The sequence below is a fragment of the Neofelis nebulosa genome, chromosome 16, assembly GCF_028018385.1.
Source record: "Neofelis nebulosa isolate mNeoNeb1 chromosome 16, mNeoNeb1.pri, whole genome shotgun sequence".
Classification (NCBI taxonomy): Eukaryota; Metazoa; Chordata; class Mammalia; order Carnivora; family Felidae; genus Neofelis; species Neofelis nebulosa.
Window position 1 is genome coordinate 45,185,707 of NC_080797.1, and position 24,580 is coordinate 45,210,286.

A 24,580-nucleotide genomic window follows, 5' to 3' on the forward strand; every position below is an offset into this window, starting at 1 on the left:
TCACTCTTATGTGGATCCTGAGAAACGTAACAGAAACCCATGGGGGAGGGGAAGGGAAAAAAAAAAAAAAAAAAAGAGGTTAGAGTGGGAGAGAGCCAAAGCATAAGAGACTGTTAAAAACTGAGAACAAACTGAGGGTTGATGGGGGGTGGGAGGGAGGGCAGGGTGGGTGATGGGTATTGAGGAGAGCACCTTTTGGGATGAGCACTGGGTGTTGTATGGAAACCAATTTGACAGTAAATTTCATATATTAAAAAATAAAAAAAAAATAAAATAAAATAAAAAAATAAAAAAAAGGAGATAAATCATGTATGCAAATGATTATACTATAAATAAATATATACCAAATACCATAAAAAAAAAAATAAATAAATATGCAAATGCCAATGACAAAAACATTCAAAAGGGAATTTTAGTCTGTTACCATTAAATATTCATTTTTTTTTCTAAATCTCTGTTTTGATTTCACGCTTATCATGTGAATTTCTGACTGGAATTTGATTTTCCATGCAAGTCTGCCTGCAGGGAAAGAACATGCCCTTCCTGCATTTCAAGTCCCTCTAGTTTTTCAGTTTCAAGTATTTCTAGCCCTTCTATCAAAAATCTCTCATTATAAATTAATATACTGGCTTCCCATGCAGTTTTCTGCAGTGTGTTTCACACACACAAAAATGTCTGAAACAGATGTACTTTCAAGTATATTATTTATTTATTTATTTATTTATTTATTTATTTATTTATTTATTTATTTAAAAAGAGAGAGAGAGAGAGAGAAAGAGACCAGGGGAGGGGCAGAAAGAGGGAGAGAGAGAGAATCCCAGTCTCTGCACCAGCAGCACTGAGCCTGACGCAGGGCTCGAATCCACAAACCGTGAGATCATGACCTGAACCAAAACCATGAGTTGGATGCTTAACCGATGGAGCTATCCAGGTACCTTTCAAGTATTTTTGATGCTTATGTGATGGGTCTGTTCACAACAAAATCAGGTCTGAGCCTGTAGGACACTAGTCTGATACTAGACTATAGTAAGTTCACCAAGGTATTTATTCTACACTGCCCAGTTTCTCAAGACACAGCTTACCAGCCTTATCTCCCAGTGCCCCGACATTAATATGTCCACTGGTGTCAGGCATAAGTGTGTATAATTCCTACAGAGTAATGTTTGTGTTATGTCAAGGGTAGGTTCAAACTGTGAAAAACCTGAAGCAAAATTATGAGTGCCAAATTAAGTTGGCAATTCAATATTTATTTAGAAATCAGAACAAATTATGAACTTAAAAAATCTGACAAGTAGCATGTATATCATGATAACTTTATGTTTGTATTAATCAAGTGTCTGATTTATCTCTGTAATAATTTCTCCTACATTTTGGCAGTATATATTTTGATGACTTGTTCATATGATAATGATTTTTCAATGTTATTTTCTATAGAGAGAACAGTAAGTATAAATAAATTTTCTAGCATGGTTACATCATTGATAGTTCAGAGAAATTTATTTTACTCCACTAGCGATTATTGGAAATGCCTTCTTTTCTAATACACGTGTTCATTGTTATGAATCTTCCTGTAAGCACTGCTTTTGCTGCAGCCCACAATTTTTTTGTTAAGTTGTATATTCATTTTCATAATTTGGTTGCTTTTAACAGATTCTCTTTTTCTTTGGGGTTTCTGTCATTTCATTTTGATTTGGAAAGGTTATCCTGCTTGAGATTTGTTACAGTTCCTAGATCTGAAGCTTGATGTCTTGAAATAATCCTGGAAAATTCCAATTCATTGTTTTCTCTTGAAGTATTGCCTTTATCTCATTCTCTTTCTGGAATTCTTTCTGGAATGACTTTTCTTTCTGGAATTCTAATTTAAGTATTTATTTAACTTCTTGCTTTATATACCATTTCTCTTAATGTTGGATTCACATTTTCTACACATTTGTTTCTCAGTGTTGCATTTTGAATACTTTCCTTGTATCTATCTTTCCATTCATTAATTTTCCATTTGGCTGGGTCTTATTTCCTGTTAAGGTTTTAATTTCAATTACCATGGTTTTCATTTCTCAAAGTTCTATTTGGCTATTTTTCAATTATGTTTGATCATAGTTTAAGTCTTTTATATCTTGTTCATACTTCACACTTCTCTTTTATTCCTTTAAGTTTGAAACTTATATTTTGTGTCTGATAATTCCAATGTCTGAACTATTTGTGGATCTGATTTAACTATTATCACATTTAGTGACATTCACATAAAGCTTTGTCCTCTATATGTCTTTTGTGATATTTGGCTGGAAGTTGCTCATTTTCCTTGGAACTTATCTGGGGATATTTAACTTTAAAGACTAGATTGAAATTATGTTTCTGGAGGAGAATTTATGTATATTTTAGCTGCATGCCTGGAGCACTGTCAACCTGTACCAACTCTAAATACAACTATATATTTGAGGTTTTCTATATCACATAGATAGTTTTCATTTGGATTACAAACATGCATGAGTTCTGGCCTGTAGTTTCTAATTCTAAGAGGAATTTTTTCCTTCCCATCCAATGCTGAGGTAGAGACCAGAGCATTTCCTGTCAGTTCTCTTGTTTTCAGAAGGTTTTTTTTTTTTCTCATTTATCTTAAAAAGATATAGTCTTTTCAGGTGCTAACTTTTCATAACAATATTATACTAGGCAATCCCTCTGGAGTGTCTCCTGGATTTTGTCTCCCGTTCCCTGAACTCTGTAGCTTTGTCAGAGTGAAGGTGTTCATTCTCCTAGGGCCAGCAGAAACCTTCAGCACAAAAGCTGCTTTTGTCTCTTTCTTACCTTTCAGGTTCCTATTCTTACTTGATTTTTGGTCTCCACAAATTCCTTCTTAAAAGTTTCAGACCAATGGTGTACTTTGAAAGGTGTTTTTACATTTTATCCAGAATTTCAGTTGTTTTATCATTGTGCAGAGGAGTTAATATTACAAGTCTGAGGTTGCCCTTCTTATAAAGACCTGTTTGCAAGATTGGCCTTTTTGGCTGGTGTTTGTTGGCTACCCCACTATTCCTAGAGCTGATGAGAGTAGTTCCCTGTACCTAAAATTGTTTGCATAAGCAATATAGTTTATTCTGAATACTGCTTTCCTTCTGGGAGTCTGGGATTTTGGTCCATGCTAAGCAGAGAGAATCTACATTATCAGCCTCCAATAAAAACTCGGCACTGAGTCTATAATGAGCTTCCCTGGTAGACAACATTCTATAGATGTTGTCATAACTCATTTTTGGGGGGAGTCAGTGCGTCCTGTGTAATTCTGCTGGGAAAGGACTCTTGGAAGCTTATTTCTGGTTTTCTCTGGACTTCACTCCATACATCTTCCCCTTTCCTGATTTTGCTTTCTATCCTTTTACTGTAATAGATGTTAGCTGTAATATGACCATATGCCGAATCCTGTAAGTCTTGCTAGTGAATCATCAAACCTGGAAGTGGTCTTGACAACCTCAACACAATTATACTGGAGAAAATCCCCCACTATACTTTATTCAAAGAGGCGGTACCCCATTGATGATTGGAAATCACCATAATCTAGAGATGTAAATTTAGAGGTAGTAATTCTATTGGTTTTCTAGGGATGCCATAACAAAATATCATGGCTACTACTTTCTCTTCCTGGACCTGTTCTTATTGTAAACCCAAGGCAAGTTTCCTCTTTTTATTTGGCTAAAGCAGTATGCTTAACTGTTATGCCAGAACATATGAATAACACAGTTTGGTAATAGCAATTACATGACAAAATTTTTTTTCATGGTCAGATAAGTTTGGGAAGTATTGACAAAGTGAATGGATTTCTTTGCTGCAGAAGTGCTCAGAGATTTTGATGCATTAACCTTTAATAAAAAGATATAGTAAGTAGTGTTTTCAAAATGTATGCTACCTCAAAATCCTTTTCTTTAGAACTCCTATTAATATAACTTGGGACACTAATGTTCCTAAGGCATTGTTTAGAAAATGCTAGGATAAAAACTTGCTTCCTGCCTTTTGAAAAGCCTTAGGTGCTTAGGTGTTGTCTTTACTTGCTCTGTTTATTGTCTTGAGTCATATTTAGTAACTATCCTTCTAGTCACCTCAACAAAATCAATAGAGCTTTAAATCATTCTGAAATTTACTTTCAGGAGCAAGATTCTACAGTGCCCTTAAGCTAAAAATGTCTCACATTTAATAGGAAATAGTTATGTACCTACTTGGGGTAAAGAGCCACTTTATTTCTTGCAACTTCAATATTCTCATCACCAGAATAGACCTAATAAAACTATGTACCACTTGGTAGTGATTTCAAATAAAACCAAGCTTGTAAATTAGTAACCCCTATTTATAGGTAAGAAATTATAAATCTATAGATCTGCTTTTTTCTTAAAACTTAGAAGATGATGTATAAATGAGATATAAATACATCAATTATTAAAAAAATCAGTCAACCCTTGGGGCACCTGGGTGGCTCAGTCGGTTAAGTGTCCAACTCTTGATTTTGGCTCAGATCATGATCTCACAATTTGTGGGATCGGGCCCTAAGTCAGGCTCCATGCTGATGGTGTGGAGCCTGCTTGGGATTCTCTCTCTCCCTCCCTCTCTCAGCCCCTCAAAATGAATAATTAAATATTTTAAAAAATCAATCAACCCTGCTGCTTGAGAGATGTCTTTTTGGTACTTTCTTGGGATGGATAGAGAATTTTAGTGGATTTCTTACATGTTCACCCAAAGTGTTTGCATCTCCCATTATGATCACTAGATTAGGGGTTCCCCAAAGATTTCTTTAGCCATTGATTACATAAAAGCACAAAGAACTCTGGTGCTGCACGTAGGAGACCCAACTGTCTGTATGATTATTGGTATTTAGTCAGCCGATTACTGCCTTTTCATTTCAAAGGGCTTCCCACCATAATTGTTATGTTCTCATTTGTTACAATGTTTTGGCTCTCAGACGGTATTAACTAAGTATATATCATTCATTTTTCTATTTTATGTATTAACCCTATAAGTATGCATCAGTGATAACTAACATCTCCCCAATTAAAACCAGATAAAAATTGAGTCCCTATTTGCTTGAGCAGACTTATCTTGGATAAATATTCAATTCCTATTAGGATTTTTGAAATCTTGAACACTGATACTTCCTGGGACTCCTTCATCTCCTTTGAGGACCCAGGCCAGGACTAGCTCTCCATGGTCTATGAGTTAGTGGAGAGTGACTGTGTGGTTGGACAGGGATGAAATTTAAACCATGGATAAATTAGTAAACTCATTTATGGGAACTCTCTCAACCACTGTTCTCATTTGATGTATGGTAAACTGGAAGCATTCATCATATGGCCTGGATCCATTCATTTTGACCTTAGATTGAATGGTCCTGCAGGGTACTACTCAGTCCCACTGTAGGAGACTAATACAGCCTCTTGCTGTATTAGTAAAGCTGGCTAATTCCATGACTAGGTCCCAGGTGTCAGAGCTGGAAAGAGTACATGGCTGTAAGGGGAGTAGGAAGGACTAAAATCACCAGGGGATTTATCTACTTGCAGCCAAATTCAAAGAGTATGCACAGAAATAAGACAGGTAACAAAGTCAAAAGGTCAAGAGCTGGACGTAACCAGGAAGAAAGATGAGCAACAGAGGCTGAAATGAAGTGATAAAATTCAGACCATTTCAGAGAGTAGCAAGAAGTCACTTTTGTTGAACCCCAGCGGCCTGGTAGATGGAGAGGCTGCCCAGTTTTAAGACCGGGAGCCAGGGCCAAACAGCACGCACTGTGTTACGTGTCCGTGGCCCCTCCCCTTGTGCAGTACCAGCTCAGAGAGTGATGTTGGAGCTGCCTAAGGTGCAGTATGTCCCCACAAATGCTTTCCTCTATCAGCTAACCATCCAGTGTTAGCATCTAAACGTACAGGAACAGTCACACACAATGTTAAACCAAAAGCCCAGGAGGTTGTATTGCCCCCATTCCTTTCCAAACAAAAAAATATGAGGTTTCCATGTCTAAATCCAAAACACTATTATTATCCTGATCTCTCATTTAAAAAGAGGAAATGATTTGAGATGGATTTGACTCAAGAGGAAGCTGAATACAGGCATGTAGGAAGCCTCACTGAAGGCGCTGATGTGGGGTTTAATTGAAAAGCCCCGGGAGCTCTGATTTTTCTGTTCTAGTATTTATTTGAGCCAAAAGATTGAAGCTGGCTTACAGTATAATCATGATCATTCCTACATCTCCCATCTTAGGTTTGTATAGTAGGTTAATGAGTGCTTTCCTCTGTGTCACTGCACTTGGATTCAAATGGCAGTCCTGTAAAATAGACAGGGAAGAGATTAGTAGCCACTAACCACATTAAATGATGACCATGGCAGGAGTGAAGAGCTGTCACTTTTCCAGGACCATAGAGGAGGAAAGTGAGTTCCCATTTCTCATTTCTCAGTGACACTGCCTCTCCTAGTCTGGAATGTCAGAGGGAAGAGTTGCTATCAATACTTGGCTGTCTGCTTCCTATAGCAGTCCTCATCCTCAATGAAACCCCATTGCAGCTGTCTGCTGTGTTCTTCTCCTATAGCCGGAATGTGGTCAGCCCTTCCCAGAGATTATGGGAGTTGGAATGGTTTGGTGGTGTCAGGGTGTGTTCCTGGCCAACAGAGGGACAACCGTATCTGCAGCACAGCTCAGCTGCTACCTAATGCCTTTGATCTGAGGTCAGCAGGCACCATGCGTTCTCCTACCCCCACCTTCCAGGCACTGGTCCTTAAAGAGAGTTCCATATAGTATCTTTAACAGGTGCCAGTTGCCTGGACTTTACTCCATGCATGGCTAATGGCAGCCCTCAGGTCTCTGGAGTAGGGGTTTCTTCTGTTCTGGGTTCCTAAGCACTGTGAAACATATGGAGCCATTCCAACTCAGTGCCTGGCACTGGCCCTGTGTCTATGTATCTCTGCTAGGACAGAGTCCCCAGAGGATGGATGTCTCTTTGGACTACCAGTGCTCATTGGCCCAGAACAGAATTGACTCTGCCACCTTTCAGATTTGGTCTTGAATTACCATCCCCTCCCCTAGAGAGATAAGATAGAGGATAGAGCTTTGCTCCCACTTCTCCACATTCCTATTAGCTTTTTCCTCATTCTGAGTTTGGTCCCGTTTTCATTCTGTCATGTTTTTCAAATTTGGGGATTGTTTAGATAAAAGGATTTTCATAGACCCTCCATATTACCTTAAATGATTTGCATTATTACAGTGAGCATAAGCCTTTTAAATACTAATTTATGTTCCTTATCATAAGTTAATCTCTCTCCCTTGAATGTCATCTGCCACTAGTGCTTTCTTGTAAGTTGTAGGAGAACAAAAAGGACCACCCAGGACCAGTCTCTTCTGGCCTTAGCAACACTTGAAGAAGCCACAGATAGATAAGAAAAGGGGGAGAAAAGAGCAAAATCATCACCAATAATAAAACCTAGCATATCCGTCCCCAGGAGATTGTGGAAAGATGGGAAAGACCCAGGAAGAGGGACAAGAGTAGAGAGGACATAGCCCCATTTAATATTTGGGAGCTTAGAAAGAAATCATTTTGCAGGCTGCCCCACACCAATCCGGGGGTGAGTAAATCAAAGGTAACTTGGTAGTTCAGTGTGAGCAGTGGTTCTCAAAGTGTGGTTATCAGACCAGCAGCATCACTTGGGAACTTGTTAGAAATGTAAATTATCAAGCCCACCATAAACCTACTATAGTCATTGTGCATATAACTCATATATCGTTACAAAACCAAAATAAATTTTTAAAATTCAAATTGAAAACATTAATAGCATGTGGTAGATACTGTTTTGCTTGGTTTACCCATCATTTTCCTCTATTATCATAACTGTAAAATATTTAGTAACAATCCTAGATGTTAATAATTTTAACAAAGTTTAATATCAATCTTTAGAAATCCACCCTGTCCCAAGGTCATGAAAATATTCTACTTTCTCTTCTAGAAACTTTATTGTGTTACTTTACACAGTTAGATCTGCAATTCATTTGGAGTCTATTCGTGTGCTGAGAAAGGGGTTAAGTTCTACTTTTTTCTCCTATGGATATTCCATTGATAGCACATCATTTATTGAACAGCCTATCCTTGTCCCCACTGCTCTGCAGTGACACTTTTGTCATTAAATCAGGTATTTGTGGGGGCGGTTTTAGTTGTGAAATCTCTTTGTTATTTCACTGGTTTAATTATGGGTCTTTGCACTCACATGCACTGTCTCAGTTGCTCTGGTTTTGCAATAAATCTGATATCAGGTCTAATAATTCTTTCTACTTTCTTCTTCCTCCTCCTCCTCCTCCTCCTCCTCCTCCTCCTCCTCCTCCTCCTCCTCCTTTTTCCTCCTCTTCCTCCTTCTTCCTCCTTCCTCCTTCCTTCTTCTTTCCTGGCTATTCCTGGCCCACTGGGTTTTTAATATGAAATAGAGTTACCTTGTCAACTGCCACCAAAAAGAGTTTCTTAGCTATTCTTGGGTCTTTTTATTTTCAAAATAAATTTTAGGATCAGCCTGTCCAAAACAAACACACAAACAAAACTTTTTGAGATTTCAATCAAGATTGCACTGAATCTGTCGATCCATTTGTGGAGAATTGATGTCATTACAATATTGAATATTCTAATCCATGAAAATGTATATCCTTCCTTCATTTATATCTTTATTTTCTGTTAGCAAAACTGTATATAGCATTCTGCATCGAATTCTTACTCACCTTTTTCAGATTTGCCCTATTATTTGACCTTGTTAATACTGTCATGACTAGTGCTATGTTTTGGACTTCATTTTCTGACTGCTTGTGCAAAATTCACTAATTTAATATAGTAGTTAGTAATTCTTTTGTATTTTCTACATACATAATCAAACCATTTAATTTGTTATTCTCTGAGTCTAATACATTTATTCTCTTACCTTTCTTAGCTGTCCAGGACTTCCATAAATGTAAATATCTTTGTCTTGCTTAGCATCTCAGATGGCAAGTTTTCCTTATATGTCCTTTAAATATGTAATAAGTTATTATAGATGTTCTTTGTCATATTAAAGATATTTCCCTTTATTCTTAGTCCACTATAAGTTTTTTCATGAATGGGTGTTGAATTTTATGGAGTGCTTTGCATCTACTGAAATAATCATATATTTTTCTTTTATTTTTTCATGTCTGTTTTCTTTAACATAATGTTTTAGAGACTTATTCTTTTTTTATTACATGTATCAGTTGTTTGTTCTTTTTTATTGCTGAGAGGTATACCATTGTGCGTTCATAGTTCTTCATTGATTCTTCTATTGATAGGCATCTGAACCATTTCTGGTTTGGGGCTATTATGAATAAAACATGATGGACGTTCTTGTTCAAGGCTTTATGTGAATAAATGTTTTCATTTTTCTTAAATCAACATCTAGGGGTGGAGTTTTTCTTTTTACTCTCAAACCTTTCAATCCTTGTATTTAAGATGTTTCTCTTACAAGCCACATACCATTCTATTTTTCTCATTCATTCTGATCGTATTGTCTTTTAAAACTGAAAAACTTAGTTCAGAATTAATATAATACAGATACATTTGAGTTTAAATTTATCATCTATCTGTTGCATGTCATATATTTTTCCCTTCCTTTTTTTTTTCATGTCTACTCATGGATTTTTAATTTTTTAGCCTGCTCTCCACTTCAGCTTGCAAGCGTACTCCTTCTTTTACTATTCTTTTATTTTTTTAATTTTTTTAATGTTTATTTTTGAGAGAGAAAGAGAGACAGAGCATGAGCAGGGAAGGGGCAGAGAGAGAGAGGGAGACACAGAATCCGAAGCAGGCTCCAGGCTCTGAGCTGTCAGCCCAGAGCCCGATGTGGGGCCGAAACTCAGAAACTGCGGGATTATGACCTGAGCCAAAGTAGGATGCTCGACCAACTGAGTGACCCAGGCGCCCCCTTCTTTTACTATTCTTTTAGTGTTTATCTTCATTTTGCAGCAAATAGCCTTGATTTTTAAATATCCAACGTAAATTAGTACTACTTTCCAAACGATATAAAAACTTTAAATATATTAACGCCATTTACCTAGCCCCTTCCAACTTATGTGCTTTTATTGGTGTGTTTTGATTCAATGTATTTTTGAAATTCTATGATATGTGTTACTTTTGTTTTACACTATTAGTTTTCACTCATTTATTTGCCTTTTCTATTGTTCTTCCTACATTTTGCATTTCTGTGCTTCCATCTAGAGTCATTTTCCTTCTCTCTGAAGAGCTTTATTATTATTTTTAGGGGAGTCTGTTAGACAGTTATTTTCTTTTAACTCGTGGCATGTATCACTTCTGGCTTATGTTTTTGTTGCTGTTGTTGTTTGTTTGTTTTCTGTTGAATAAGCTACCTGTTTTATTTTTACTCATTTGAAGAAGATATTTATTTTCCCCTGGCTGGTTTGTAATATTTTTTTTCCCATTTTTCTCTCTCCACAGTTTTCCTCAGATAGATCTAGATTTATTTTCTTTGTATTTATTCTGGGTGGGATTCATAGTATTTGAATCTGTGGCTTGTTTTTTGTTTTTTGGGGTTTTTTTTTGTTGTTGTTTTTTAAATCAATTTCTTAAATCTCAGCCATCACCTCTTCAAATGTTGCTTATTCCCCACTCCTCTGTTTCTCCTTTTTGGGATTCCAGTTACATTCATGTTATACCTTTATACCATTTCCATATATCTCTTGTGTTGGTTTTTTTGTTTTTTTTTTGTTTTGTTTTATATTTTTTAATTCATTTCTATGTCCATACTTTAACCTGCATCTTTTCTTCTGATGTGTTTTACATTTCACAAATCCAGATTCATCTCTACTCACAAAACCCTGCATGTCAGTGGTAACAACTTCTCTAGTTTTCATATTATGTCCTCTGTGCCTTTTGTCAAACTGTTCCTCTATCCATCTGTTCATATTGATGTCTGGCATCATCCTCTCTTCTATAATGTTTTTCTTGACCCTCTCTAAATAGAACCAAGCGCTCACATTCCCCCACTTAACTCGTACAGACCAGCCTAGGACCCACACAACAAACACTTCATGTACTTATTTGTCTCTATGTCTGTCTTCCACCAGTGGACTGGGAACTCTGCCCTATTCATCTTCAGATCTCTAAAATACAACCCAGTGCCCAGCACACAGATAGTGATAAGTACATTGACCCTGATTGAATTACTATAATGTACTCTACTCTGGCTACACATTAGAATCACACTGGGGGGACGTGTTTGAAAACTACTGATGCTTAGGCACCATACTGAGTCAAATCTAGAGGTGAATCTGAGCATCAGAACATTTTTTTAAACTACCATAGGTGATTCTAAGTGCAGCCTGGATTGAGGTTGCTGACTTAAAGAATCTGCTGCAAAAAGGTGATTTTATGATGTAATGGGCTGAGGCCTGAAAAGGTTTCCCTGTGAGGAATTGTGTACTTCCTGTGGGGAACACCAAAAGATATGCCTGCGAGGGTGATGCATTTGGGTGCAGCTGTTTATAGACGTACACAGAGTGGAGACACTGTGTGTGTGTGTGTGTGTGTAAGCATTTAGGAGCTGAGAATGAGGAGAGGGATCCCCAGGGTCACAGGGGTGACAGTCCGGGACTCTAATCCAGATGCTTGAGTTGGTAAGTAATCTGAAGAAAATGTGTATCTTCTGTCTCCTTCTGTAGGATTAAAATCTGCGTGATATTGGCAGGCCATCCCTAACTGTTAGCAGGAGGGTACATGATACCCATTCATGCCAAGACTTTAGGGAGATGGCAACTGATAAAGGTCCCACCAGGTAAGGGAAAACATGGGAACAGGCCTTAGGTGAAGCTGTCAGCACTCCTGCCCCAGTTCAGACCTCTCACTGTGATGATGCGTGTGCTCCTCCAGTTGCCATAGAAACCAGATCTTTCCTCCTGACTCTCATCCCCTTTGCTGTGTGTTTGGCTTCCCATTTTTTAATGAAATTAAGTATGCAGCAAAGTGTGCTTACTCTCTCCCACATGAACCTGCCCCTCCCAAATCAGAGCAGTTCAAGAATTGTCTTGTGAATCATGAGACAAATAGATGCTGTGAGAAGCCCTTGGTCTCCTCATTCCACCATCCTGAGGCTGCTCGCCACTTGGCTTCAGCAGTTATGGTCTGATACCAGCAGTCTCCAAGTTCAAATGCATGATCTAATTTTAGATTCTCAGAACAGGCACAGAAGAAAGTGGATTAATAAAATATAAGAAAGTAGGGAGAACATTCTGTTGACCCAAAGGGGGTATTTGTGATGTTCTATAATAATTAGGAAGATGACCCTAATTAGAGAAGAAGAAAAGCAGCCCTCCGTTGGTATCAAACTGAGTTTAATAGAGTGTTAACAAGGCCACGGTATTTACAAGATATCCCAACTATTCTCTCGGCAAGAATTTGCATCTCTAGTTGTCTTCCCTGGTAGTATCCAGAGTCTTATTTCTCCATGTCTTCTGAAATGTTTATTAATGATTTTTCTGTAAAGAAGAGTAACACAAGATAGTTACTTGATTCTCTGCTGTTCTCAGTTATTAAGACGAAGATAAGATTGTAGTATGTTATAAACAATTAGTTAGTGAGCTATTTTCTTTCTCATTTCTAGGATGTTGGTAGTGAGGAGTGGTTTCTCTCTTTATAAACCAGTGTAGGTATGGAGGGAAGGACTGTTGTCTGTGGGGTGTCTTAACTAGGTTGTTCAGGGTCCCTGTCACCACTGTTTTTACTGATTAATAGCAACCTTTCTTCAAGATCCACTTGGAGCCAATTTTATTCCTCCACCTGTTTATATCTCCTCATCTATGCCTTATCCACTGAATATACTCACATCCTCTCCCTCCTCTTAACTATTCTGTACTTTCTGAGACCATACCTTTCTAAGACCAACCTTAGAGGCAGGAAAATGTCTGGAAGTGTATGTTAGAGAAGGTAGATATTTTGAATGCCCCCAGGAGAGGGCCACTGTGAGTTGTGTCAGACACACTTTTTGTTTTATTTACTGAGTACCCATGCCCCTAGGAACCATGGTGCCCATTCCTACTGTCGTTGAACACACCTGAAGTCTGTTGTTGACCAGCTCACATTCAGGATCTTGTGTCTAAATCACCTTACCCTTGGCCTTTTAGTTCTAAGCATGTTACATGCAATAGGACAGGACACATTATTATCTAAAATCATTCTTCCATCCAAGTGCTCTGTGTCCCTGGAAAACTGATGAGTTTACTTCAAATTGTATAAAAATCCACTTCTAGTATCCTGACAGAAATTCCTGTGAGTTGGAGATTTGTTGAACTTAAAAGTCAAAGAAATGCTCATTTCTTTGTCGAGTGAACCTTTTTACTCACTTGCATGAATTCGAAAACCACTAATGCAGCCAGCCCCTATTTAGTTTGCACTGGAACCTAGAATCACATGCAAATACCAACTAAACCTTGTCTTCCAACAAAGATACATTAGCCTCAACCTGGATTAATCTGTCACTCAGTGTTGAACATCAGCCATTGTAAGAGGTTAGATAGTTGATCTTGAGAAGCAGAACATTCCTGCAGAGTGGTTACTTCACATAACAGCTCGTAACCAGGAGCCCATCTTGTCTTGAATGCATCAACACTCAAAATGCAGAAACTTGACTTACAAAACTTTTTAGGGAAACATGACTATTTCTTTCTCTCTTTTTTAATTCTTTTTTTGAGGGGGATGGAGAGAACTAGTGGAGGAGGGGCAGAAAGAGGGGGGACAGAGGATCGGAAGTGGATCGTACTAACAGCACAGGGCTGTGGGGTTTGAACTCACGAACTGTGAGACCATGACCTGAGCTGAAGTTGGACACTTAACCAGCTGAGCCACCCAGGCGCCCCAGAAACATGACTATTTCTAATCCATGAGTTTCACCTGGAAACTTCCTTGACCTTAAACCTGGTACGCAGAGTTATCAACAATGCAGACTTACCCACAATCTCTGGCCCAGAAGTTTCTATTTCAAAATCACAGGATGTGCCAGTCCCAAAAGCAGGAACACCCATCCGCCCCTACCATGTCCATTTCCATCACCAAATATCCAACTTTTTCAATGCATCCTGACCCTAACAGAGTTTAATCAGTGTATTTTTTCCTTTATCCCCAGCATTCACTAACTTGTATATCAGTCAGATGAGGCCAGATTATGTCAAGGTGAAAAAAAAAAAAGTCCAAAATTTCAGTTGCCTAAAACAACAAAGGCTTATTTTTAACACATGTGAAAGTCTGTAATGGGTCCAGACAACTCTCTAGGGCTACTGTTATTCATGCAGCAGCCTAGCAATCTAGTTTGAAGGAGTCTCTGCCACCTAATACCTGTATTGTTGGGAGACTTAGACTCTTCAGGTGACCTGGCAGGGAAGAACTCTCTAGAACAGAAGTTGGTAAACTTTTTCTTAAAGGGCCAGAAAGAAAATATTTTTGCTTTTTCGGACCTTGAAATCTCTGTCACAACTATGCAACTCTGTCTTTTATAGCATGAAAACAGCCATAGATAATATATAAAAAAAATGAGTGTGGCTATGTTCAATAAAATTTAATTTACAAAAACATGTAGTGGGTTGGATTTGGCTTATAGGCCATAGTTTGCTGCCTCCTGGTCTAGAATCTCTCACTGGCAGTTAAGTACTTTTACCTAGATATGACACATATCATTTTGCCCACATTTTATTTGCTAACGCAAGTCACGTGGTCATGCCTTCAAGAGCCAGGAAAGTGCAGTTTTCCCATCTTTTCAGAGGATAAATGGGAAAATATTTATGAGTGGTATTAATGTCTTCACATTATCCATGCAGTTTTACAAAGCTCAATTTTATAAAGCTCCTGAATGTGGGCTGGTCAATGACAGACTTCAGGTGTGTCCAATGACAATAGGAATGGGCACCATGGTTCCTAGGGGCATGGGTTACTCGGTGGATAAAACAAAAAGTGTGTCTGACACAACTCATGCAGTTTTATAAAGCTCAGGAATACCAGTAGTACGGTTTAAGGTCAGATATCTTGGGGTGCCTGGGTGGCTCAGTCAGTTGAGGATCTGACTTCAGCTCAGGTCATGATCTCGCAGTTTGTGGGTTTGAGCCCCACGTCGGGCTCTGTGCTGACAGCTTAGAGCCTGCTTCGGATTCTGTGTCTCCCTCCGTCTGCCTCTCCCTTGCTCGCTCGTGCTCTCTCTCTCTCTCTCAAGAATAAATAAACATTTTTAAAAAGTCAGATATCTTAAATTTGATGTTCAATCTGAAGTTACTTGGTAGTCCTGCATGACCAGGGCAAATAAGTTTAACTTCTTGGAGTGTCAGTATCTTCTCTGTAACGTGAAGATGATAATTGCTGTGTCCTTAGAACTATTTTGGGATCAAATAGGATATTATACGACAAAGGGATTTGGAAAACAAACATCAAGGATTCAAGCTGTTATTATTTCTTTTTATGCTCTTTGCTTCATTCCAGTTTCAGGCTGTTCTTCAACATAAAATTTAGACCCACCCACAAAGGCCTGGGCATTGGCACACTCTGAGTTCTAAGCTCTATGTCCAATGTGATGGCGTCTTCCAAGAATTTTGCTTAAGCTCCAGAGCTGAAGTCAAAAATTCTTTTCTATTCTCTCCAGACTATAGCCCATAATATTGCACAGAGTGGGCCCAGTTAAAAACTGGCAGTGGAATGAATAATTGAGTTTAACAAGTAAATGAAGCAAAATTGCTTTTATGAGTTATGCAAATTTTTTCTCCCTGTTTTTTTCCCTCTTGGTATCTGGGAGAGTGTCATTATCTCTTAAACAGTTCTCCTAAGCCACTTGAATCCTTGAGCATTTCTTAGTCCAGCATGGCATGCTTTAACTCTCCTCTGTTTTTAAGCCTCCAGGGTGGCTAGGAAAAGAGTGAGAAGCGTGTGGGAACAGCTTCCAAGAAGCATTTGAAGGGAAGGAACTAATGTCAGTAAGCAGTTTCTCTATGCCAAGAGCATTACACACTCCCTTATTTTATCCTTGCAATAATACTGCATTGCAGGTTGTTTTATTTCCACCAAAGAAACTGAGACTCAAGGAGTTTAGGTAACATGTACTAGGTATGTTAGGAGATGCAGCTAGGAAGATGCAGAGAGCCACAATTTGAGGCCTGGTCTGACTTCCAAGCCCCTCTTTCTTTCCCTGCTACCAGGCTGTGTCCTTCACAAAGCAACCCCATTCAAATGGATGTCAATAACCTTTCTTCCTTGCAGGGCCATTCACTGAGCCCTCTGTCCCACTGGAGAAGGCTGGTAATATCCAAAGAAATTCAATACCTGAAGGACTTACCTGCTCCATCTTCTGTACCTAATGGAGACCCTTTCATACTTGCTCCTTCCTCCTATTCTCCATGTGCAATTCGGGCTCAATTTGCACATCCAAGGGTTGTAGTGGTGGCAAACCACCAAAAATATGTGAAATCTTAGGGGAAGGAGCATCAGTAAAAAGATAAAGAGACTCGGGATCTATTATGATAATAATAACGGTAATAATAATAATAAGAGCTGACATTTTATTACTCTTTGCTAACCACTTTTCCACATATTAATTCATGTAATCCTGACAACAATTCTGTGAATTAAATACCACTAATATTTTAAAGCTTAGGCAGCCAGATATGATGCAACTTGTCCAAAGTTGCACAGCTAGTAAATGGAAGAGCTGGGATTTGAACCTAGAAAGGATGGCACCAAAGCCCAGTGTCTTAACCACTTTGCAAGTCATTTCAACCACCTGCCAGCTCTTAAAAGATGGTGGTCCTGGCTCTAACCCCTAGATATTCCAATGTATGTGGTAGGAGACAGGGTCAGGGCACGGGTATTTTTGTAAAGTACCAGAGAGTGAATCTAAAGAGAAGCCAGAGTTGAAATCCTGTGTGACGCAGTGATTCCATCTCCCTGAGAGCAAGCTTCTTCATCTGAACACAGGAGAGGTGGGGTTTGGAACTGTGAGGATATATTGAACCGTAATAGTAAATTAAGAGTCTTATTAGCATTTTGTGGGCAGCTTCCAGGGATACTAAATGTCAACTAATGCTAGAAACAGTATTGCCCAAGGAAGAATTTTGTTTGCTTTATTTTTTTTCCCCCAAGAAAGAATTTTCTTGCCCAGATTACCAATAACATCCCACTGGTATAAGGTGAAGGTACTCTTTGGCTCTCAAAATCTGTGTCTGTTGGGTTCTAAATTCTACCAAGTATCAAAGGGGGATGGGATGTTTTCCCTCACTGCTGCACGGATTATTCTACTTTAAACTTTTTAACCACTAAGCAGTGAAGGAGACCCAGGCAAGTCTGAAGGCCAACTTCTTTCTGGCACAGTGCTTCCACGATTGGGAAAGTATGTCACCAGTCTGGGACTAAGGCTCTTCATTTACAAAATGTTTTTTTTTAATTTTTTTTAACGTTTATTTATTTTTGAGAGACAGAGAGAGATAGAGCATGAATGGGGGGAGGAGCAGAGAAAGGGAGACACAGAATCTGAAGCAGGCTCCAGGCTCTGAGCTGTCAGCACAGAGCCCGACACGGGGCTCGAACCCGCGGACCGCGAGATCATGACCTGACCCGAAGTCAGATGCTTAACCGACTGAGCCATCCAGGCGCCCCTACAAAACAGGTTTTAAAAAAATTTCAAAGGTCTAATCTAAGGATTAAATAAAATATCACATGAAAATCACCAGAACATAGAGGTGCTTGCCACATAATAAATATTTACAAACAGAGTACACATAGGAGATGAAATTAATATCGTTTTCCTCATTGGGCTGATTAGAGAGGAGTCTATGCTGATTTATATAAAGCATGACAAAAGTAGCAAATAATAAGTGTTCAGTATGCTGATCCTTTTTAATTGTGTGTTCATTACATTTTAAATTTTTTAGTGTATTTGTATTATTGCAAGAAAGAAGCTAAAGCATACAGCATGTAAGAATCATAACTGTGATCCCGTGTGTAATCCCATCCCCCAACACATATACTCTAGAAAGGAGACAGTCCCTAATAGGATCTTTTGTTTGTAGGTAACGCGGAGGAATGTAGAGGTTTACTGGGGGAGTCCAGAGCCTAAATCACTTCACATTTGAAAACAGATGTAAATATTGGGGGGTATGAGAGAGGGAAGAGACCAAGATAGAGCTGTTGTGAGGGAGCCTTGAGAGGACAGGCAAGGAATTAGGGCCCATCCTTACATTTGTCTTGCCATAAAATCCTGAGTAAAATATTCCATTTTTTTCTTAAGCCCTTATAGATTGGAATCTGTTACTTGAATTTGTTAAAGGAAGGTTCTGGGTCCTTCCCCAAAAAGTTAGTTTTGAGTCAAGAACAATGAATGACTGTTCATGGGTTTCTAACTCAAAAAATGTTAAAATTTCTGAATTATTCATCACCACATGGCTGGCGGGGGTTTGGATTGGTAAGAGTGTAGGTGCCCATCATTGAGGAACCAGTAAACCAGTGGGGAGGATGTTCATCTGGATACTATTTAGCGGGAAGAAGCAACAAACTAGGTTGTTTACCAGTTACAGCTAGAGAATATAAAAACAGAATGAGGCCATTAGCACAGTGCCATTTAAGTAAATGTAAAACATTCACACAATAACTCTATATTTTACAAGAGTACATAAAATTCAGAGATTCCTATCCAACACATTAGGGTGGTGGGATTGGACAGTACAATAGGATTAGAATGAAATGCAGTGGGTGGGTGGGTGGGTAGATGAGTCGGTGGATAGATGGATGGATGGATGGATGGATGGATGGATGGATGGATGGATGGATGGGTTAATTTGAAAATCAATCAAATAAGAATGAGAGTCTTTGAGTGAGCCAATGATCATGGAACTGGGGAAAATTATTAACTCAACTCTCCATACCAAACCACTTCACCTTTCAGAACATTCTTGGAACGACCCAGAAATTGGTAGTAGCAGCAAAATCAGTACTCTCCATGCTGCCTTGTCCAGGAAGCTTGCAAAATTAGTGCAAATGGGTAAACCATTCCTAGTGAATTTGAGAGCTAGTTTTACTGTTTGTAAAGTAAAACTATGGTTTCAAAGGCAATCTGAAAAGGCTACATAATGTATGATTCCAACTATATAAAACTCCAGAAAAGGCAAAACTATGGACACAATATAAAGATCAGTGATTGCCAGGTCTCAGGGACAAGGAGTGAGAGATGAACAGGTAGAGCATAGGGGATTTTTAGAGCAGTGAAATTATTCTGTATGATACTGTAATTGGTGAACACACGTCATTATACATTTGTCAAAACCCATAAAATGTACAACACAAAAAGTGAATTCTAATGCAAACTATGGATTTAGTTAATAGTAACATATCATTATTGGCTCATCAGTTGTAACAAATGCACCACACTAAAACAAAACAAGCAACAACAAAAATATTTCAATACGAGACATGTTGCCTAAGAACAGAAGAGCACAAGAAACAGAGAACTACATCAAACTGAGGCTAAAATGGCAATCATACTGGGAGAAGTTGATGTCATGTGCCTCCAGGCAGACCAGAACCCTGTTCTGAACAGAACATGTTTTTCTCTATAGAAAAATGGGGTAAATAGGAGCACTGCTAGAATAGCAGGTGCATAAACTAGAATTGGTTATGCAAATGCTCTTATAGAGAGACATGTCTACTTTCTTTGCATCCAGGGAAATAATTTTAGAAACTGTGGGATTCTGGGTTAGGAGGAAATGAGGTGTCCATTTTATTGGTTTATTGATTGATTTTTTTTTCTGTGAATTTTCAAAACCAGAGGAAGCACATTGCAGACAGAGGCAGAAGTGACATAGTCCATGCATTATCAACTGCATCTTTTTCACTTTCCATGTGTGGATTTATTTCTCCTTCATTATAAGGGGAACCAAAAGGGCTAATTGATAAGGAATCATTTGAAAACAGTGTGAAAACATGCATGTGTATCTATTGGTTGGGCAAATTGGAGGTAGAAATGGATCCTCCCATTAAGAAGAATTTGATATGAACTACCTTGACAGCTGGTAAAGGAAGTGGGTATAGAACAATGACCTAAAGGATTATCCTGAAACATTATCCAGGGCCACTAATTTCACCAGGGACTATCATAAAACACACTCATGTTGCAATCGTTTCCTCAAGCTCTTTGACAGAATAGAGTGTGTGGGGGGCCATATGATGACACTTGAATATCGGTCAAAGGGAACTAGGTTTCAGCACAACTCAGCAGTCTCTAATTTAGCACAGGACAAATGGCTCTTCCAACTGACCCATAGAGAAAGAAAACATAATGGAGAAAGGCTAGTGAAAGAGGGTTATGATGCAATAGAAAAAGGATTGTATTGGAGTCAAGTGTCATGGGCTCTAATACCAACTCAGTCACTTATAATTTATGTGGCTTTGGGCCAGTTAGTAACCCTAATGCGGTCTAAATTGCCTAATCAGTAAAATAGGAGTGGTCATATTTACCTTTCAGAGTTCTAAGTGCTCAAAACAATAAATATAAATTACAATGCCCGGCACATAGTCAGTATTCCATGATATAATTGTGGTCTGCATTTGAGGAAAATGCTCATCTCCCAACAGCAGTGCTACCAAAGGATTTATGTACGGGGAATTCTTCCCAAGTACTCAAGAAGGAGAAGCATATCCCACATTACTGTTCCCCTCACCTCTTCTCAAAACACACAGGGTGGCAGTGGCTTCCATGTTTGCAGTGGAAGGTCAGTGTCTTAGCCCTTGTCACCAATAATCTCCATCATCATCACCATTACAGCAGCAATAACAAAAGTGCCTCACATCTGTTTAATGTTTTCTTAAGTATTATCTCAGGCTCTCTGATTCTGTAATTTCCCTGCCTCCCTAAAGCATAGCACTCAGTGGCTGATATTGCTGCAGTTGGTGATTCAGTTCTTCCCTGCACCTGCATGTCTCTGTCTTGCTATGTAATATTAAATGCATTTCCCCACAGAAACAAAGGCTGAAAACTCTAATGTTAGTTCTAATGATGTGCTTACTTCTCTAGGGCCACTGTTTCTCAGTTCAGTCATATAAGAGCTGACCTGGGAAGCAAACCACCATCTTGTTTCTATAGGGGTGGAGTGCTATAAATACAATGCAAGGAGACTTTGGAACACACTCTGCAGGTCAGGGTCTCTGTCTTCAGACCAATTACTTTACCTTTGACAAAGACTGCATAAGTCAACAGGAATCCCTGATCTCTTTTGTTTGTGTCTGGGTAGGCTGCCAGCTAGTTACTAGGAGGCAAGGCACTTGGGTCTATAGCCTCTTTTTTTTCCCCCAGTATTGGGAAACCAAGTCTGGGCTTCCGCACTCATTCCACAGTTTGCTGCAAATGCTGTATACCTAGACTTTCTGTACATTTTTCCAAATTAATGCAAGTGGATCCCCCAGTAGAGCCCAGGGAAATTATTTTAATAGAGTATGATGGAGTCTGCCAACATATTCATGTGACCACAGCTATAGATGCATCTAGAACAAGAAGAAAGGAGCCATCCAATCAGGAGGCAAAGGTGTGACTTTGCCTCTAGCCACTCTTTCTCTGTTGTAGTTGTATTTCCAGAGTCCTTGGTCCCTTACTCTAATACCTCTGTATTCTTCAATTTTTCTAACTAATATGAAATTAAGAAGGGATGACACAATTTTGGTCTTTAGGTGTCATCCTGCCATAGGGTCTCATTTTATCCTCACAACAATCTTGTGGGATAGGTGGTATTATTATTATTATTATTATTATTATTATCATCATCATTATTATTATACCAACTGTTCAGATAAAAACACTTAAAACAAGAGAGACTCAGGAACTTGGTCAAGGACACCCAGCTGGAAAGTGGCAGATTCAGAACCTGAATCCAGATTTATCAGACTTCAAAGCTCATATCTCTAATCAATAAGCTATAATTATTCAGTGCTTTATTATTTTTAATGTACATCATTTTGAAAGTATAGGATTATTATTTGAAATGACTATCAGTCCTATGAATGAGACGGGACAGACACTAGTATCTCAATTTGGCAGGAGAGAACATGGAGATTTAGGTGGGTGAATGACCCCACCCGGGCCCCCAAGTGGCAGGTGGTAGTGAAGGGAATATGGACCTTGGAGTCAGACAGACCCGGATCTGGCGCTGCCCCTGACTCTGTGTATAGCTGTGGGAAAGTCACTTATGTTCTCACTTATGAAGTGCAGCTAATGGTATCTCCCTAAGAAGAGGTTTTCTATGAAATAGACAGTTTGGGAGCAATCTAACATAATGTTTAAAAATGTGCCCTATTGAGTCCAAATGCATGTTTTAAATGATTCTGTAACTTTGAGAAAGTTACTTAACCCAAGTACTCTGTAAAAAGAGCACAATAATAGTACTTAATTTGTGGGCCCCTGGGAAGTTTAAGTGATACAATTCATGTAAAATAATTAGTAAAGAACAAGTGCCCAAAAAATATCAGCTGTTATCTGTAAACCAGTGCACAATGTGCCTAACACATAATAGACAATCAATAAATGTTCATCCTCTCCACCACCACGTGTTCCCTGCTCTAGAATGTGCAATGGTCCTTTCTAGCTCAGTGGAGGCCGCCCCACCCTCATGACTTACACCTGCTTGAGCACAGGCCTTTGGGAACCAGGTAAATGAAGGCAAGAGATGCCATTTTCAAATTTAATAAACACTCAGCCACTCACAAGGCATCTCTCATTCCCACTGGCAGATTATAGACAGTCTTTTCTCAATTACCTGTGTCTAATTTTAATACAAGGCCAGCTTTGCTCACTTTGTTCTCTGCATTCACCCTCAGCCACCTCCTGAGCCCCAGGTGGGATCTGCTCAGAGAGTGTAAGCCCGTATTAATATCATCCTGAGCAAAACGTAATTAGAAAACTAAATCAGCAGCCACAAGAAGAGTGTAATGCTTTCCAAAGCCATATATCGGGTGAGTGGAATGTTGATGTTTATGCTGCTTTTCTTGACATTTTTGTTTGCTTTGGATTATTCACATCACTGCTCCCCTGTATGTATCCCTGCTATAAAAAAGTGAAGATGATTGGGCATTTATTTAGGCTCCAATGCAGGAGTTGGCAAAGTAGGGCTGGCTTGCCCAGTCTAGCCCCCTTCTCATTTTTGTGCCAATCTTCATTAGGACATGGCCACGCCCATTCACTTACATATTATCTATGACTGCCTTTGAGCTACAATGGCAGATAAAGACCAGATGGCCCACAAAGCCTAAAATATTTACTCTCTGGCTCTTTATAGCTACAGTTTGCTGACACTTGTCCCAGTGTATCCATAAGCAAGACAGCTTTCAGAATAGCCCAGTAAGGGTCTTTTTCTACCTGAAACTGATAACCAGCAGCTGCCTCCAAGTTCAACAGGTAGCTCGGGCAGCACAAGAATGGGTGCTTGGGCTCAGGAAATAACCTGGCAGATGATGAAGACACTAGGGGATCAGGGCTGCAGGAGGCATTCCTGGATCTCCCTGTGCTCATTGCCCCCAAGGGGTAGGAGACCAGCGAAGACCAGCTAGGTCCTGCATGCTCTGGAGGCTACCTTAGAACTGACCCCGTCCTTATTGTGGGAAAACTGCTATGTGGCTGGATGATCTCCGTGCTCACAGTGGCCAGAGTTCTAGAACTCACAGCCTCAGGGGCCTACATTTAAAGACACACTTGGAGGTTCACATTATGTCACCTGTAGATAACAAAGATGGAGGCTGATTGGCAATTACTAGTTAAGAATTCCCTGGGACAGCTGCTAATAATGCAGATTCCTGCCTATACCCAGAAAGTCCAGCTGAAAAACTTGGGGTGAGGTCCAGGAAGCACTGTTGCATTTTTTAAACAAGTATTAACTGTTTTTGTTGTTGATGTTGATGACTCAGGGAGAATACCTTAAGAAACAGTGCCTTGGTGCTGTGACCTTAATCATTCTGGGGTTGCTGACTATGCGAGAATCTTATAAAAGCAATGGAGACTGGGTCAAGGGAAAAAATACAGTGTATGTGGACAGAAACACCTTATATTTCCTACATCTGGAGAGGGTTCTGGATTCTCTAAGCCCATTGTTAAGAACCCCAAGTTAAGAACCATCCTAAAATAACGGGTGAAGGAGCAAGTGTGTGAGAGCTTGGATAGGAGTGTTTGAGTTCGACACTCCTGACAGCTGTCACCTGCCTTTTCCCCTCCTGGTGGGTTCGCACGAAGGGTAGTTCCGCCTCTGTGATAAGGATGTGTGGTGCTTGCCTGGATAAACTCACAGGGTGGTAAAGGTCACATGAGGTCCTATATACGAAAGCAAATTGCACACTCTAAAGTGCCATGAACATCCAGAGGATTTTGATGACGCAAAATCAGCCTTAAGGCGCTGCCTTCCAGGTTCACATCCTCCTCAGCACTGTGATCGCAATACCTCCCTCCATGCCTTTTCAAGTCCAGTCTTCATTTGCTGCCTGTCCAGTTTTCCTTCATGCCACAGAGATCCAAGGAATTGCACCTTGTGAAATAACTAACCATTGGACGTTTCCACTTTGGAGCC

General features: G+C 39.3%; 1 long non-coding RNA gene across 1 annotated transcript; it reads right to left on the minus strand.

Moving 5' to 3' along the window:
* Positions 1–12,335: 12,335 nt before the first annotated feature.
* LOC131497676 (uncharacterized) lies at positions 12,336–23,609 on the minus strand. The gene is made up of 2 exons (XR_009255078.1): positions 23,383–23,609; positions 12,336–12,496 (listed from the first exon to the last, which is right to left on the minus strand). It is a non-coding gene; the product is annotated as an uncharacterized LOC131497676 (long non-coding RNA).
* Between the last annotated feature and the right edge of the window lie 971 nt (positions 23,610–24,580).